The sequence below is a fragment of the Bactrocera oleae genome, chromosome 2 (genome assembly GCF_042242935.1).
Source record: "Bactrocera oleae isolate idBacOlea1 chromosome 2, idBacOlea1, whole genome shotgun sequence".
NCBI classification, from domain to species: domain Eukaryota; kingdom Metazoa; phylum Arthropoda; class Insecta; order Diptera; family Tephritidae; genus Bactrocera; species Bactrocera oleae.
The window spans coordinates 29,298,867-29,314,351 of NC_091536.1; the positions used below are offsets into that span (position 1 = coordinate 29,298,867).

General features: G+C 37.4%; 1 long non-coding RNA gene across 3 annotated transcripts in view; it reads left to right on the plus strand.

Annotated features, from left to right (window-relative positions):
• Positions 1-15,485, plus strand: part of LOC138858007 (uncharacterized) — a 137,449-nt gene that overhangs the window by 71,402 nt on the left and 50,562 nt on the right. Inside the window, exon 1 of one of the 3 annotated variants that reach the window (XR_011397296.1) lies at positions 10,475-10,630. The exons of the other annotated variants lie outside the window; for them this stretch is intronic. This is a non-coding gene — a long non-coding RNA (uncharacterized lncRNA). Of the gene's footprint in view, positions 1-10,474; positions 10,631-15,485 lie in introns of those variants that run through there. 3 annotated transcript variants of the gene reach the window in all.

Genomic DNA, 15,485 nt, shown 5'->3' on the forward strand with positions numbered 1-15,485 from the left:
TGGATGAAATCACGACGATACTTTCAGTGGTTTGATGTAAAGTTTTGTCAACTCCTGAAGGTGTTTCCCGGCTTTGATCTTTGCAAGTTGCAAGAGAATGAAAAGTTCGGTTACACGCGAACTTAGCGCATCCTACTTGTTATTACTATATTTTACTTCGTGTCAGCGATAATTATATTAAAATTACTCTCAAATGAGATGTATGGGAAACAAGCTCAACCGAAGAGGCTAAATTGAATACATTGGGCTCATAAGGAAACATCCACTAGAGGATCGGAATTGAATATATTAGAAATAAGAGAATTAGACCAAAGTTTTAAAATACATACAAGAATTTCAAACATATTTTTATTCAGAAAACAATTATTTGGGTGAATTAGGGAATAAGGAATCGAATGTTATTACAGGTAAATTGAACAATATACAAAATAAAATTACAGACTTATTCAATGCAGATTTTAAAAATGTAAGCAACAATCTCTTAATATGTGAATGCCAATATTACTATGTACGTAATATGGTAATATGATATGTATTTGTTCCTTAAGTATATATTTTTATAACAATGACCTCTTTATATTTAAGGGCATTGTCTTGTTTTTGTTCCTTATATTTTTCCGTTTAAACTTAAGAATATTATGTAAATATCATAACTAATAATTGAATAAAATTTTAAAGTGCACATATGAATTTTTTAATTGGTTAGGTCGTCCAATTAAGCGGGATTCCTGTAATTGAACGAATTGTTCAATTAAACGTGTACCGTTAGGTAAACTAAACTGTTATACTCTGTAACAGCATGTTGCAAGAGTTTAAAAATGGGTTGAGTCGGGTTAATACTTCTCATTGTACCAATATACTTAATGATAAGATTTTCGAACTTTTTGCTGACTTTATGCGGCATATATCGGACAATATGTGATATCTTAATACATCTTAATAAAATTGAGTGTACGTGTTCTTCTAATAACAGTGCAACTTAGTGTCTAAAATGGATTAAATCGAGTGAAAACTTTCTCTAGCTAATATCAGGATTCTGCAATATATAGCTAACATCAGGATTTTCAAACATCTGGATGACTTTTCTCTTTTTATATGTGAAGTAACTTAATGAAACTCGCATTTTTTTTTGTGAGTAATATATAGTAGTGCCAAAAATAAATAAAATCGTTTTATTACTACCCCTATCTCCCATATATCTGAGATAAGAAAATTAGCCTTCCGATTGACTACACCGTATATATCAGTCAATACGTACGATATCTTAGCAAAATTAACTAAACGTATAATATTTAATATCCTTTAATTTAATTCCCAAAATATCTGAAATGAAATTGTACTATATACGAATACCACATCAAATCAATATATTAAATTTAGCCTCTTTGGTTAAGATGATTTTGAAGATCATGTGAAGATGATTTTAATATAATTTTTGCTGACGCGAAGTAAAATATAACAATACAACCAGTGAGTCTGTGACCTATAATATAACTTAATAAAATGCCAAATTCGATTGTAATCCCTTCACGATTTTGTCGAGTAATCAATGTTGAATCCTTTCGCAACATTTTTATATGAGCTAAAAATAATTTAAAAGATGCGTGACCCCGGCCCCTAAATGTTTTAATATACCGCATGAATTAATGCATACACCCTATACATATCTTCAAAATCGCTAAAACTGAAGCAACCCTATACTTCATAAACTGTGAAAATAAGTAAAAACAGATAATAACCACGCCCACTTCCTATCTGACGGTTATGTTGAATTAATGCGCCACAAGCATTAAATTTCACAAGAAATATGCTAGGGAAAGCTTTTATTGGAGCAGATATAAAAATTAGACAAGGGACGTGACCTTGAAGTTATCAGAACAAAACTTTGCACAAATAATGCCAGAAAATTGTCGAAATCGGACTATAACTTTTCAAGAACCCAAACACCAAATATGTAGTGTATATGGCAGCGTTGTGAGGTCTAGTACTGAAATTCGAGTAGAATATTTTTTGATAAGTTTTTCCCCGGCTGTTGCGAGAGTATAAAATGTACGGTTACACCCACATATAAAGTTTTGCCAACACCTGAAGTTATTTCCCCGGTTTTGATCCTTGCAAATTGCAAGATGTTCGGTTACACCCGAACTTAGCCCTTCCTTACTTGTTGAATACACATTTATTTGTTACTTTAATAAAGAATAATTTATTGGCTTCTATACAACTCTTTATTCGTCTTTCAATTATAATTATATCCCCCAAACAATTAAAGCGTCAGTTATTTTTTTTTAATATTTCCTAAAAATAACGTTTATGACAAAACAACGTTTGGCGGGTCAGCTAGTATATATGTATATACCATATATGGTATAAACCCAATATATATTGATTTTCGACATACTGCTTTACTTATACCGTTTATGTCGGTCAATAGATGTGCTATTTTATTCATTTTTAAACCATAATGCGATCCTGTGATTAATGTTTTCCTCATAGGTCTAATATATTAAATTTAGCTCCTTTGATTGAGATTATGTCACATACTATCAGGTCAATACTTCCCTTAGCCGCCAGAATCATTTTATACCGCATCTATTGGTCAATATGTAAGAAATCTTACAGAAATTCAGAAATAATCTCTATCTAATAACAGTGTATTCGCTTGCCTTAAGTGGATGACATCACGGCGATACTTTCCCTGGTTTGATGTAAAGTTTTCCCTACTCTTGAAAGTGTTTCCCGGGATTTGATCCTTGCAAGTTGCAATAGTGAAATGCTTGGTTACACCCGAACTTAGCGCTTTCATACATTTATTACTATATTTTACTTCGTTTTAGCGATAATTATATAATATTTTGATTTTTCGCGGGCCGTATTTATTCGATTATCGATATTTTGTTTTTGTTATAATCGGACACGTATGTGTATCATTTGCTTGCATTAGGAACCAATTTCGATTAGTAGTTTGTTTTTGACAACAGAAAAGGTTATCACGTTTTTGTGTGCTCTTCGATTGTTGACTTTTGAAAGAAATGGATCAAAGAATATGTAATAAATTTTACGTTAAACATCCTGGAGGAGAGACCACGTCAACAAGCGAAGAAAACATAGAAACAGTGAAAAAAATTGTTCTTGAAATCCATCGAATCACTACTAGGGAAGTTGCAGAGGATGTTGGCATATCAATCGGCTCATGCCATACAATTTTCGCGATTGTTTTGGGCACGAAACGTGTGACAGCGATGTTTGTTCTCCATTACGATAATGCACCAGCTCACACATCAATGTTTATTCGTGAGTTTTTGGCCTAAAACAAAACCGTAATCATGCCTCAACCACCGTATTCATCAGATTTGGCTCCCTGCGACCTTTTCCTATTCCCAAAACTGAAGAAAACAATGAAAGGAAACGGTTCGCCACAATTGATTAGATAAAGTCAGAATCGAAGAAAGAGCTGATGCCCATACCGAAAAGCGCATTTCAGAAGTGCTTCGAGGATTGAAAAAAGCGTTGGCCCAACTGTATTATATCTGAGGGGGATACTGTTGAAGAGGACAAAGTAGATATTGATGAATAAATAAGTACTCTTCAAAAAAATCAAAATTCCCCTATCCTATTCACCTATGTGAAATAAACTCAACCGAAGAGGGTAAATGCAATATATTGGGTTGATGTCGAAAAGGTTTACTAGAGGATCGGAATTCGGAGATATCAAGGTAGAGTGCAATTTCATTCAGGCTCAACGCTAAGCCACATAATTGTCAAGAAAACGTGTGCACTTTTTTTCAATAAAATATCACACATATTGGGCATAAAGTTTGCTAGAACAACGAAAATCATTATATGTAGTATTTAAAGACTGGTAGAGCTGCAAAACTATCGATAGTCGGAACTTTCGATAGTTTAAAAAAATGCTATCGATGGTTTTTCCCATTTCTCCTTACTTTGGGCTGGTTTAAATTAAGTGAACTTAGCTTTGTACACTTAACTTTTTTTGGCTCTTTGGATTTAAATATTTAAAAAACAAAATATGAGCAATAACGGAAAACACAAAAAGATTAATTAAAAAAATTGAAAATTCTCTCCGACTGTGTAAAACTAAAATTAATTAACGTGATATTCGTTTACATGCACTATACGCAGACTAGTGACTCTGGGAGTTTGTGTAAGTATTTACATATGTACGAGTATATTGTTCACATAATATGTTGCAATTTCATAATTTTATTCTTCAAATTCAGGAATATTAAATAAAATAAAGGTTTCTTTTAAATTTTTACATTTTCAAGGTATCCTTAAAAACTTAGGCGTTAGAAATTCTGAATTGCGGCTGCATATGTGAATAACTGAGCTTATTTGCCGCCGGCATTTCAGAACATTAGAAATTCTTACCTAATTGTAAATATTACCACAACATTCCCTCTAACGAATCTGTCACCTAATTGAAGTGTTAAAAATATTTAAAGTTTATTATTTGAAACATTTTCTGTACTTACGAATTTGACACCACATGCGTGCAACCAAGCCAAGAATGGAAAGATTATTTTGAGGCTACCATCCCTGCAAGCAACCTATCTGTTGAATCACCGGTAAATTAACCAACAGCGCCGTCAGAAATAGATAGATAGATAGATTAAATAGAGGTATGCACCGCGACCTATGGTCTATTGTCCCCTCCCCTATGACACAGCGACTCATCTAACCGCAGCACAGTGATGAACTCCAATATACTGCTAGGTGCTAGTGAGGCGATGTGATCCCTATTCGGAAAAATGGATCCAAGGGCCTTAATTCTGCGCCTGCAGACTGCTACGCAATCTACTAGCAGGTGTTCTGGGGTTTCCGCCTCCATGTCGCAGAACCGGCAATTTGCACATGAGGTCAATTCCATGTTATAGGGATGTTTCTTGAGCCTGCAGTGGCCAGTGTAGAACGCAGCATGTAGCCGGAACTTATTCCTTGGGAGGTTGATTAAATTTTTTTATCTTCTGTGGTCGTAGCCCCCACCGATCCCCTCCGCCGTTTTCGAGCCATCTCTGTACTACTCGATTGTACGATTCCATTTCGACTTACTGCTAGGGGTAACTTTGAACTTCTTAGTGAAGCTTACAATTTTGGTAATGCTGTCCCTTGGGAGAAGAGCTAGTGGCATTTCGTCACTTAGAGCCTTCATCTGTTGGGACGCGATTACCTTCCCTCTGTCAAACCATTTTGCTGTCAATTGAAGCAGAGTCTGTTTGGCTGACTGTTTGATTACTATATGTAGCGGTGTGAGTTCTACAATACTCCCAGTTCTGCAGTCGGACACGTCGCTGCAGATTCGATAGTTGAAGTCCTACCGAAGTCTGTGATGCTTCAAAACCCAAGCCACCGCTCCATATGTGATGATCGGTCTCACAATCATTGTGTACAACCATCTGATAATACTTGGTCACAGCCCCAGGATTTCCCAGCAAATCGATTGCACACCATGAGCATAGAAAAATACATGTGCAAAATTTCAGTTCGATATCTCAAAATTGGGTATTTCTGGTCACCACCTTTTCCTCATACTGTGTGAAAATAAAAAAAATCAATATAAAGGTTTTCTTGAAAATTACTAGCTGTGTCATCAATGCATCAAAAACATCAAATTGCTTCTTCTTACGACAATGTAAAAATGGGTTATATCAGATAATAACCACACCCACTCCCCATATAACGGTTATGTTGAAAGCCACTTAAAGTGCGATAACTCAATGAATAAAAGCGCCAGAAGCATTAAATTTCACAACCTTGATGGTAAGGAAATACTTCATAGGAGTAGTTGTAAAAATTGGACAATGGGTGTGGCACCGAGCACCTTTAGGGGAAATTTTATGTCTCAGGAACTATTTGACTGATTTAAACCAAACATTTCTAAGACGTACTGTGAAAATGGGCAAAATCGGGTGACAACCACGCCTACTTCACGTATAACGAATCTTTAAATTCCATCTGATTCCTTCACTCTACAGTATAAGTAACAAATATCAATGAAGTTAACAGAGTAAAACTTTGCACAGATAGTGCCTTCAAGTTATTTCATCTTCTGTACAAAAATTGTCGAAATCAAGCTATAACTTGTGCTAAAAATGGGTAAAATCGGGTTAACACTTCCCTTAGTCCCCAGGCTCATTTTACACCGCATCTATCGGTCAATATGAAAGAAATCTTACAGTTACAAGAGAAATTTAGAAATAATCTCTTTCTAGTAACAGTGTGTCCGCTTGCCTAATGGATGAAATGGATGAAATCACGACGATACTTTCCCTGGTTTGATGTAAAGTTTTGTCAACTCCTGAAGGTGTTTCCCGGCTTTGATCTTTGCAAGTTGCAAGAGAATGAAAAGTTCGGTTACACGCGAACTTAGCGCATCCTACTTGTTATTACTATATTTTACTTCATGTCAGCGATAATTATATTAAAATTACTCTCAAATGAGATGTATGGGAAACAAGCTCAACCGAAGAGGCTAAATTGAATACATTGGGCTCATAAGGAAACATCCACTAGAGGATCGGAATTGAATATATTAGAAATAAAAGAATTAGACCAAAGTTTTAAAATACATACAAGAATTTCAAACATATTTTTATTCAGAAAACAATTATTTGGGTGAATTAGGGAATAAGGAATCGCATGTTATTACAGGTAAATTGAACAATATACAAAATAAAATTACAGACTTCTTCAATGCAGATTTTAAAAATGTAAGCAACAATCTCTTAATATGTGAATGCCAATATTACTATGTACGTAATATGGTAATATGATATGTTTTTGTTCCTTAAGTATATATTTTTATAACAATGACCTCTTTATATTTAAGGGCATTGTCTTGTTTTTGTTCCTTATAGTTTTCCGTTTAAACTTAAGAATATTATGTAAATATCATAACTAATAACTGAATAAAATTTTAAAGTGCACATATGAATTTTTTAATTGGTTAGGTCGTCCAATTAAGCGGGATTCCTGTAATTTAACGAATTGTTCAATTAAACGTGTATCGTTGGTACAGTTTTTAACGGATAGTGAAATTATCCGGGAAATACTATGCCAACTTTCTTATGGTGCCAAGAAATATGTGTGCCAATTTTAATTAAGATAACTCAATATAAACTCACGTTACAGCTTGCACAAGCCGTCCCGACGAACAGATAGTCACCCGGATTTCAACTTATCTCTTATTCTTGAGCAGTTATGTATATATTGTAATACTCTATAATATATCTAACTCGATTAGTTTGAGGTGATACAAAGAACCGTTTGGTAAACAAAACTGTTATACTCTGTAACAGCATGTTGCAAGAGTTTAAAAATGGGTTGAGTCGGGTTAATACTTCTCATTGTACCAATGTACTTAATGATAAGATTTTCGAACTTTTTGCTGACTTTATGCCGCATATATCGGACAATATGTGATATCTTAATACATCTTAATAAAATTGAGTGTACGTGTTTTTCTAATAACAGTGCAACTTAGTGTCTAAGATGGATTAAATCGAGTGAAAACTTCTTCTAGCTAATATCAGGATTCTGCAATATATAGCTAACATCAGGATTTTCAAACATCTGGATGACTTTTCCGAATGACTACACCGTATATCAGTCAATACGTACGATATCTTAGCAAAATTAACTAAACGTATAATATTGAAAATCTTTTAGTTTAATTCCCAAAATATCTGAAATGAAATTATACTATATACGAATACCACATCAAATCAATATATTAAATTTATCCTCTTTGGTTAAGATGATTTTGAAGATCATGTGAAGATGATTTTAATATAATTTTTGCTGACGCGAAGTAAAATATAACAATACAACCAGTGAGTCTGTGACCTATAATATAACTTAATAAAATGCCAAATTCGATTGTAATCCCTTCACGATTTTGTCGAGTAATCAATGTTAAATCCTTTCGCAACATTTTTATATGAGCTAAAAATAATTTAAAAGATGCGTGACCCCGGCCCCTAAATGTTTTAATATACCGCACGAATTAATGCATACACCCTATACATATCTTCAAAATCGCTAAAACTGAAGCAACCCTATACTTCATAAGCTGCGAAAATAAGTAAAATCAGATAATAAAAACGCCCACTTCCTATCTAACGGTTATGTTGAATAAATGCGCCACAAGCATTAAATTTCACAAGAAATATGCTAGGGAAAGCTTTTGTTGGAGCAGATATAAAAATTAGACAAGGGACGTGACCTTGAAGTTATCAGAACAAAACTTTGCACAAATAATGCCAGAAAATTGTCGAAATCGGACTATAACTTTTCAAGAACCCAAACACCAAATATGTAGTGTATATGGCAGAGTTGTGAGGTCTAGTACTGAAATTCGAGTAGAATATTTTTTGATAAAAAGTTTTTCCCCGGCTGTTGCGAGAGTATAAAATGTACGGTTACATTATTTCCCCGGTTTTGATCCTTGCAAATTGCAAGATGTTCGGTTACACCCGAACTTAGCCCTTCCTTACTTGTTGAATACACATTTATTTGTTACTTTAATAAAGAATAATTTATTGGCTTCTATACAACTCTTTATTCGTCTTTCAATTATAATTATATCCCCCAAACAATTAAAGCGTCAGTTATTTATTTTTTAATATTTCCTAAAAATAACCTTTATGGCAAAACAACGTTTGGCGAGTCAGCTAGTATATATGTATATACCATATATGGTATAAACCCAATATATATTGATTTTCGACATACTACTTTACTAATACCGTTTATGTCGGTCAATAGATGTGCTATTTTATTTATTTTTCAACCATAATGCGATCCTGTGATTAATGTTTTCCTCATAGGTCTAATATTTTAAATTTAGCTCCTTTGATTGAGATTATGTCACATACTATTAGGTCAATACTTCCCTTAGCCGCCAGAATCATTTTATACCGCATCTATTGGTCAATATGTAAGAAATCTTACAGAAATTCGGAAATAATCTCTATCTAATAACAGTGTATTCGCTTGCCTTAAGTGGATGACATCACGGCGATACTTTCCCTGGTTTGATGTAAAGTTTTCCCTACTCTTGAAAGTGTTTCCCGGGATTTGATCCTTGCAAGTTGCAATAGTGAAATGCTCGGTTACACCCGAACTTAGCGCTTTCATACATTTATTACTATATTTTACTTCGTTTCAGCGATAATTATATTTTGATTTTTCGCGGGCTGTATACATTCGATTATCGATATTTTGTTTTTGTTATAATCGGACACGTATGTTTATCATTTGCTTGCATTAGGAACCAATTTCGATTAGTAGTTTGTTTTTGACAACAGAAAAGGTTATCACGTTTTTGTGTGCTCTTCGATTGTTGACTTTTGAAAGAAATGGATCAAAGAATATGTAATAAATTTTACGTTAAAAATGAAATAAAGTGCTCCAAGCCACATGAAATGTATACTGTGGCATTCGGGGAGTCCACTTGTGTTTATAATTGGTACAAGCGGTTTACAGAAGGCCGAGAAGATGTTGATGACGATGAACATCCTGGAGGTGAGACCACGTCAACAAGCGAAGAAAACATAGAAACAGTGAAAAAAATTGTTCTTGAAATCCATCGAATCACTACTAGGGAAGTTGCAGAAGATGTTGGCATATCAATCGGCTCATGCCAAACAATTTTCGCGAATGTTTTGGGCACGAAACGTGTGGCAGCGATGTTTGTTCTCCATTACGATAATGCACCAGCTCACACATCAATGTTTATTCGTGAGTTTTTGGCCAAAAACAAAACCGTAATCATGCCTCAACCACCGTATTCATCAGATTTGGCTCCCTGCGACCTTTTCCTATTCCCAAAACTGAAGAAACCAATGAAAGGAAACGGTTCGCCACAATTGATTAGATAAAGTCAGAATCGAAGAAAGAGCTGATGCCCATACCGAAAAGCGCATTTCGGAAGTGCTTCGAGGATTGAAAAAAGCGTTGGCCCAACTGTATTATATCTGAGGGGGATACCGTTGAAGAGGACAAAGTAGATATTGATGAATAAATAAGTACTCTTCAAAAAAATCAAAATTCCCCTATCCTATTCACCTATGTGAAATAAACTCATCCGAAGAGGGTAAATGCAATATATTGGGTTGATGTCGAAAAGGTTTACTAGAGGATCGGAATTCGGAGATATCAAGGTAGAGTGCAATTTCATTCAAGCTCAACGCTAAGCCACATAATTGTCAAGAAAACGTGTGCACTTTTTTTCAATAAAATATCACACATATTGGGCATAAAGTTTGCTAGAACAACGAAAATCATTATATGTAGTATTTAAAGACTGGTAGAGCTGCAAAACTATCGATAGTCGGAACTTTCGATAGTTTAAAAAAATGCTATCGATGGTTTTTCCCATTTCTCCTTACTTTGGGCTGGTTTAAATTAAGTGAACTTAGCTTTGTACACTTAACTTTTTTTGGCTCTTTGGATTTAAATATTTAAAAAACAACATATGAGCAATAACGGAAAACACAAAAAGATTAATTAATAAAATTGAAAATTCTCTCCGACTGTGTAAAACTAAAATTAATTAACGTGATATTCGTTTACAAGCACTATACGCAGACTAGTGACTCTGGGAGTTTGTGTAAGTATTTACATATGTACGAGTATATTGTTCACATAATATGTTGCAATTTCATAATTTTATTCTTCAAATTCAGGAATATTAAATAAAATAAAGGTTTCTTTTAAATTTTTACATTTTCAAGGTATCCTTAAAAACCTAGGCGTTAGAAATTCTGAATTGCGGCTGCATATGTGAATAACTGAGCTTATTTGCCGCCGGCATTTCAGAACATTAGAAATTCTTACCTAATTGTAAATATTACCACAACATTCCCTCTAACGAATCTGTCACCTAATTGAAGTGTTAAAAATATTTAAAGTTTATTATTTGAAACATTTTCTGTACTTACGAATTTGACACCACATGCGTGCAACCAAGCCAAGAATGGAAAGATTATTTTGAGGCTACCATCCCTGCAAGCCACCTATCTGTTGACTCACCGGTAAATTAACCAACAGCGCCGTCAGAAATAGATAGATAGATAGATTAAATAGAGGTATGCACCGCGACCTATGATCTATTGTCCCCTCCCTTATGTCACAGCGACTCATCTAACCCCAGCACAGTGATGAACTCCAATATACTGCTAGGTGCTAGTGAGGCGATGTGATCCCTATTCGGAAAAATGGATCCAAGGGCCTTAATTCTGCGCCTGCAGACTGATACGCAATCTACTAGCAGGTGTTTTGGGGTTTCCGCCTCCATGTCGCAGAACCGGCAATTTGCACATGAGGTCAATTCCATGTTATAGGGATGCTTCTTGAGCCTGCAGTGGCCAGTGTAGAACGCATGTAGCCGGAACTTATTCCTTGGGAGGTTGATAAAATTTTTTTATCTTCTATGGTCGTAGCCCCCACCGATCCCTTCCGCCGTTTTCGAGCCATCGCTGTGCTATTTGATAGTACTATTCCTTAGTAGTAGGTCCAGCGTGGAATCTTCCCATTTCGACTTACTGCTAGGGGTAACTTTGAACTTCTTAGTGAAGCTTACAATTTTGGTAATGCTGTCCCTTAGGAGAAGAGCTAGTGGCATTTCGTCACTTAGAGCCTTCATCTGTTGGGACGCGATTACCTTCCCTCTGTCAAACCATTTTGCTGTCAATTGGAGCAGAGTCTGTTTGGCTGGCTGTTTGATTACTATATGTAGCGGTGTGAGTTCTAGCATTACTCCCAGTTCTGCAGTCGGACACGTCGCTGCAGATTCGATAGTTGAAGTCCTACCGAAGTCTGCGATGCTTTAAAACCCAAGCCACCGCTCCATATGTGATGATCGGTCTCTCAATCATGGTGTACAACCATCTGATAATACTTGGTCGCAGCCCCAGGATTTTCCAACAAATCGATTGCACACCATGAGCGCTATCGTATCGTTACCTTGTCTCACAACCTCTTGTTGTGCCAAGAGGAATTCTGGTGCCACTTACTGTGGTTTCAGCTATCCTAGTGCGCAGTACGGCTTCTATCCATCTGCGTACTGGTGCTGACACATTCCTTTTCTCAAGTGCTTTTGACACGCTTTCGTAAGGCGTATTCTCACAAGCACCTTCGATGTCTTGGAAGCCTCATAACAACATCTCGCCCCATCTAACAAACTTCGGATCTTTGAGGTTAGCTGATATAGAGCAGTATTAGTTGATTTACCTACTCTGTGAGCATGCTGCTCTGCATTTAGCGATGCAGCCTCAGCACCTTCGATGGTATTTCGAGATCAATTGTCTTTTCCATACTCATAAGTAGGAAGGAAGATAGACTGATTGGCCTGAAGGATTTCGCCAGCGAATAGTCTTTACTTCTTACCATGTGTATGAAGATCACCCTTGCAGTGCGCCATGGTTCTGGTATATATACTAGCGCTAGGCCATCCCTCATCAGCAGAACCAAGTGGGGCAGTAAGACCTGCTCCTCCTGTTGTAGAAATGCTGGAAGGATGCCATCCGCACCCGTATTTTTTGAAAGAGGCCAAACCCACTTAATGGAGTCTGCAGTGAAGACTTTTGTGCGATAGTTTTGCGACTATCCAATCTAAGCAAGACGGCTTTAGTTCGACCACATGTCTAATCTGGTCTTCTCGAATTGTCTCCGGGAAATGCGCAAGTAGAAGAGCCGTGGATCTTTCTTCTGCGCTAGTTGTATAGGTCCCATCCGATATTTTAATTGGCAGTACTGTGTCAGTCTTGCCTCTAGCCAGAATCTTATGCAGCCTTGCAGCCTCTGACGTCGAGGAGACGTTTTCATAGAACTTCCTGAAGCTCTTCTGCTTTGCTGTCCTAATCTCCTTATTGTAAGCAGTTAGGCTGCACTTGTAGTTCTCCCAGTTCCCGGTACGCTTGGCGATGTTAAATGGTTTGCGTACCGTTTTTCAGCGCTGACGTTGAATGTTCCGATGACACTCTTCACTGCCCGATTAGCCCTGTCAGTAATTCGTTACCAAGAGTGGGAGTGGGAAATTAAGCCGCTAATTCAGTGTTCTTAGCCTGCACAGCGACCAGGTCTTGTGTTAGGAACTTTGAAATACAAAAGAAATCAATATCTTTCCTAACTACTATGCAGGTTCTAGGTCTCTCACTAGAGATTACCTTATTTGACTCCGTTTTGAGGCCTATGACCTCTCATTTGTAGATCCATGGCTCCTGGAACCACACTATGCCCAGACCATCCGCTGTGAACCTGCTCGCCATGACAGCCGAGGCCGACGCCGCGTGGTGCAGGTTCACGGGCAACTTCCGTGTGCGGCCCCACTACAGGATGGTTCCATGAGGAACTGGTCCTCATCCTCACCGTCCCCCGCGTTGCCATCCGCTAGGTCTTTGGGTCCCTGAAGAAGCTTTTGAGAAGAGGTTAGCACTCGCCCTTATTCGCCTATCTTCTCGGTAAGGACCTTCAACTTGGTCTCGGCAGTTGCCGCCTGCTTTGACGTACTAGTGCTGGGTTGAATCGCAACCTCATCCACCAGCATCTTTTTCTCCGTTTCGCTTTCGGTGGTCGCCTTAGGCTTCGGGATGGAGTGATTGCCTCTGGTCGCCTGTGCATTGCTGCTTCTCTGCCGCTTGATGTTAGACGACTCCTGTGGCGTCGCAACCCCGCCTAGCGATCTGAGTTCCATTTACCGGGCGTTGGCTTCTATTACCGCTACTCTGTTTAGGCTGTACAGGAAACTGAACTTGCGTTTAGCCCTTGAACCTCCCTTACCTGCACCGGTGCTTACAATGATGCCCTTTTCCTTGTCTGTGCGCTGTTGCTGTTGCCTTGTTGTATCGGTTGTTGTTTTTGTTTATTTGTTTTTCATCTTTTTCTTACGACCTTAGGCTTGACATGGCGAGTCGTCTGGTCAACGTTCAATATGGTGAACGCAAAAGTCTGTCACGCCAGAACCCTATGACGTGTTAAGGCCACCGTTACTTCCCAAAGCGGCCCGGTGTTGGGAAGGCTCCGTTCGAATACAGCCGAATTTACCTCCTGTCTGCAAATCATCCAATGGGCATGGGAGTCGCATAACACCCTGGATTAGAAGGTGACAGCTCTTGGCTATCGCAGGCATGCGGCTTGTACCAATCCGAGTAGTGGTGCTGGGCAGCACCCCTCACTTCGGTTGCGAGATGCCATGTGAATTAAGCCCCTGCACCACGGCAACGGGCCTGCCATTCGCAGAGGCTGTGAGATATTTCTGATAAAGTTTCTAGGAGTTTCTTAACCCAATTGACTAGACTAACCGAAATTCTTGTGTACATTTAATTGTTCATCCCTTTCTTACGAATTGGGCTAATGGGTTGCACTGTGTGTATGTGTTAGTTTTCACGATAATTCCATTACATTTGGTATCCAATACAAGTATATGGTATCCAGATCCAAAATTGGGTTTTTCTGGTAACCATCACCACCACGAAGATAATCGGCGCGGTATAGTATTCGTGCGCATACTCGCTGGAAACAAGCTTTCTCTTTTTATTGTTTTTTTCCTCATACTGTGTGAAATTAGAAAAAATCAATATAAAGATTTCCTTGAAAATTACTAAATGTGTGATCAATGCATCAAAAACATCAAATTTCTTCATTTTACGACAATGTAAAAATGGGTTAAATCAGATAATAACCACACCCACTTCCCATATAACGGTTATGTTGAAAGCCACTTAAAGTGCGATAACTCAATGAATAAAAGCGCTAGAAGCATTAAATTTCACAACCTTGATGGTAAGGAAAGACTTCATAGGAGTAGTTGTAAAAATTGGACAACGGGCGTGGCACCGAGCACCTTTAGGCGAAATTCTATGTCTCAGGAACTACTTGACCGATTTAAACCAAACATTTCTAAGACGTACTGTGAAAATGGGCAAAATCGGGTGACCACCACGCCTACTTCACGTATAACAAATTTTTAAATTCCATCTGATTCCTTCATTCTACAGTACAAGTATCAAATATCAATGAAGTTAACAGAGTAAAACTTTGCATAGATAGTGCCTTCAAGTTATTTCATCTTACGTACAAAAATTGTCGAAATCAAGCTATAACTTGTGCCGAAAATGGGTAAAATCGGGTTAACACTTCCCTTAGGCCCCATGCTCATTTTATACGGCATCTATCGGTGAATATGTAAGAAATCTTACAGTTACAAGAGAAATTTAGAAATAATCTCTTTCTAATAACAGTGTATCCGCTTGCCTTTGATGAAATCACGACGATACTTTCCCTGGTTTGATGTAAAGTTTTGCCAACTCCTGAAGGAGTTTCCCGACTTTGCTTTTTGCAAGTTGCAAGAGTATGAAATGTTCGGTTACACCCGAACTTAGCGCTTCCTTACTTGTTATTACTTCGTGTCGTTCGTCAAATGAGATGTATGGGAAACAAACTCAACCGAAGAGGCTAAATGAAAT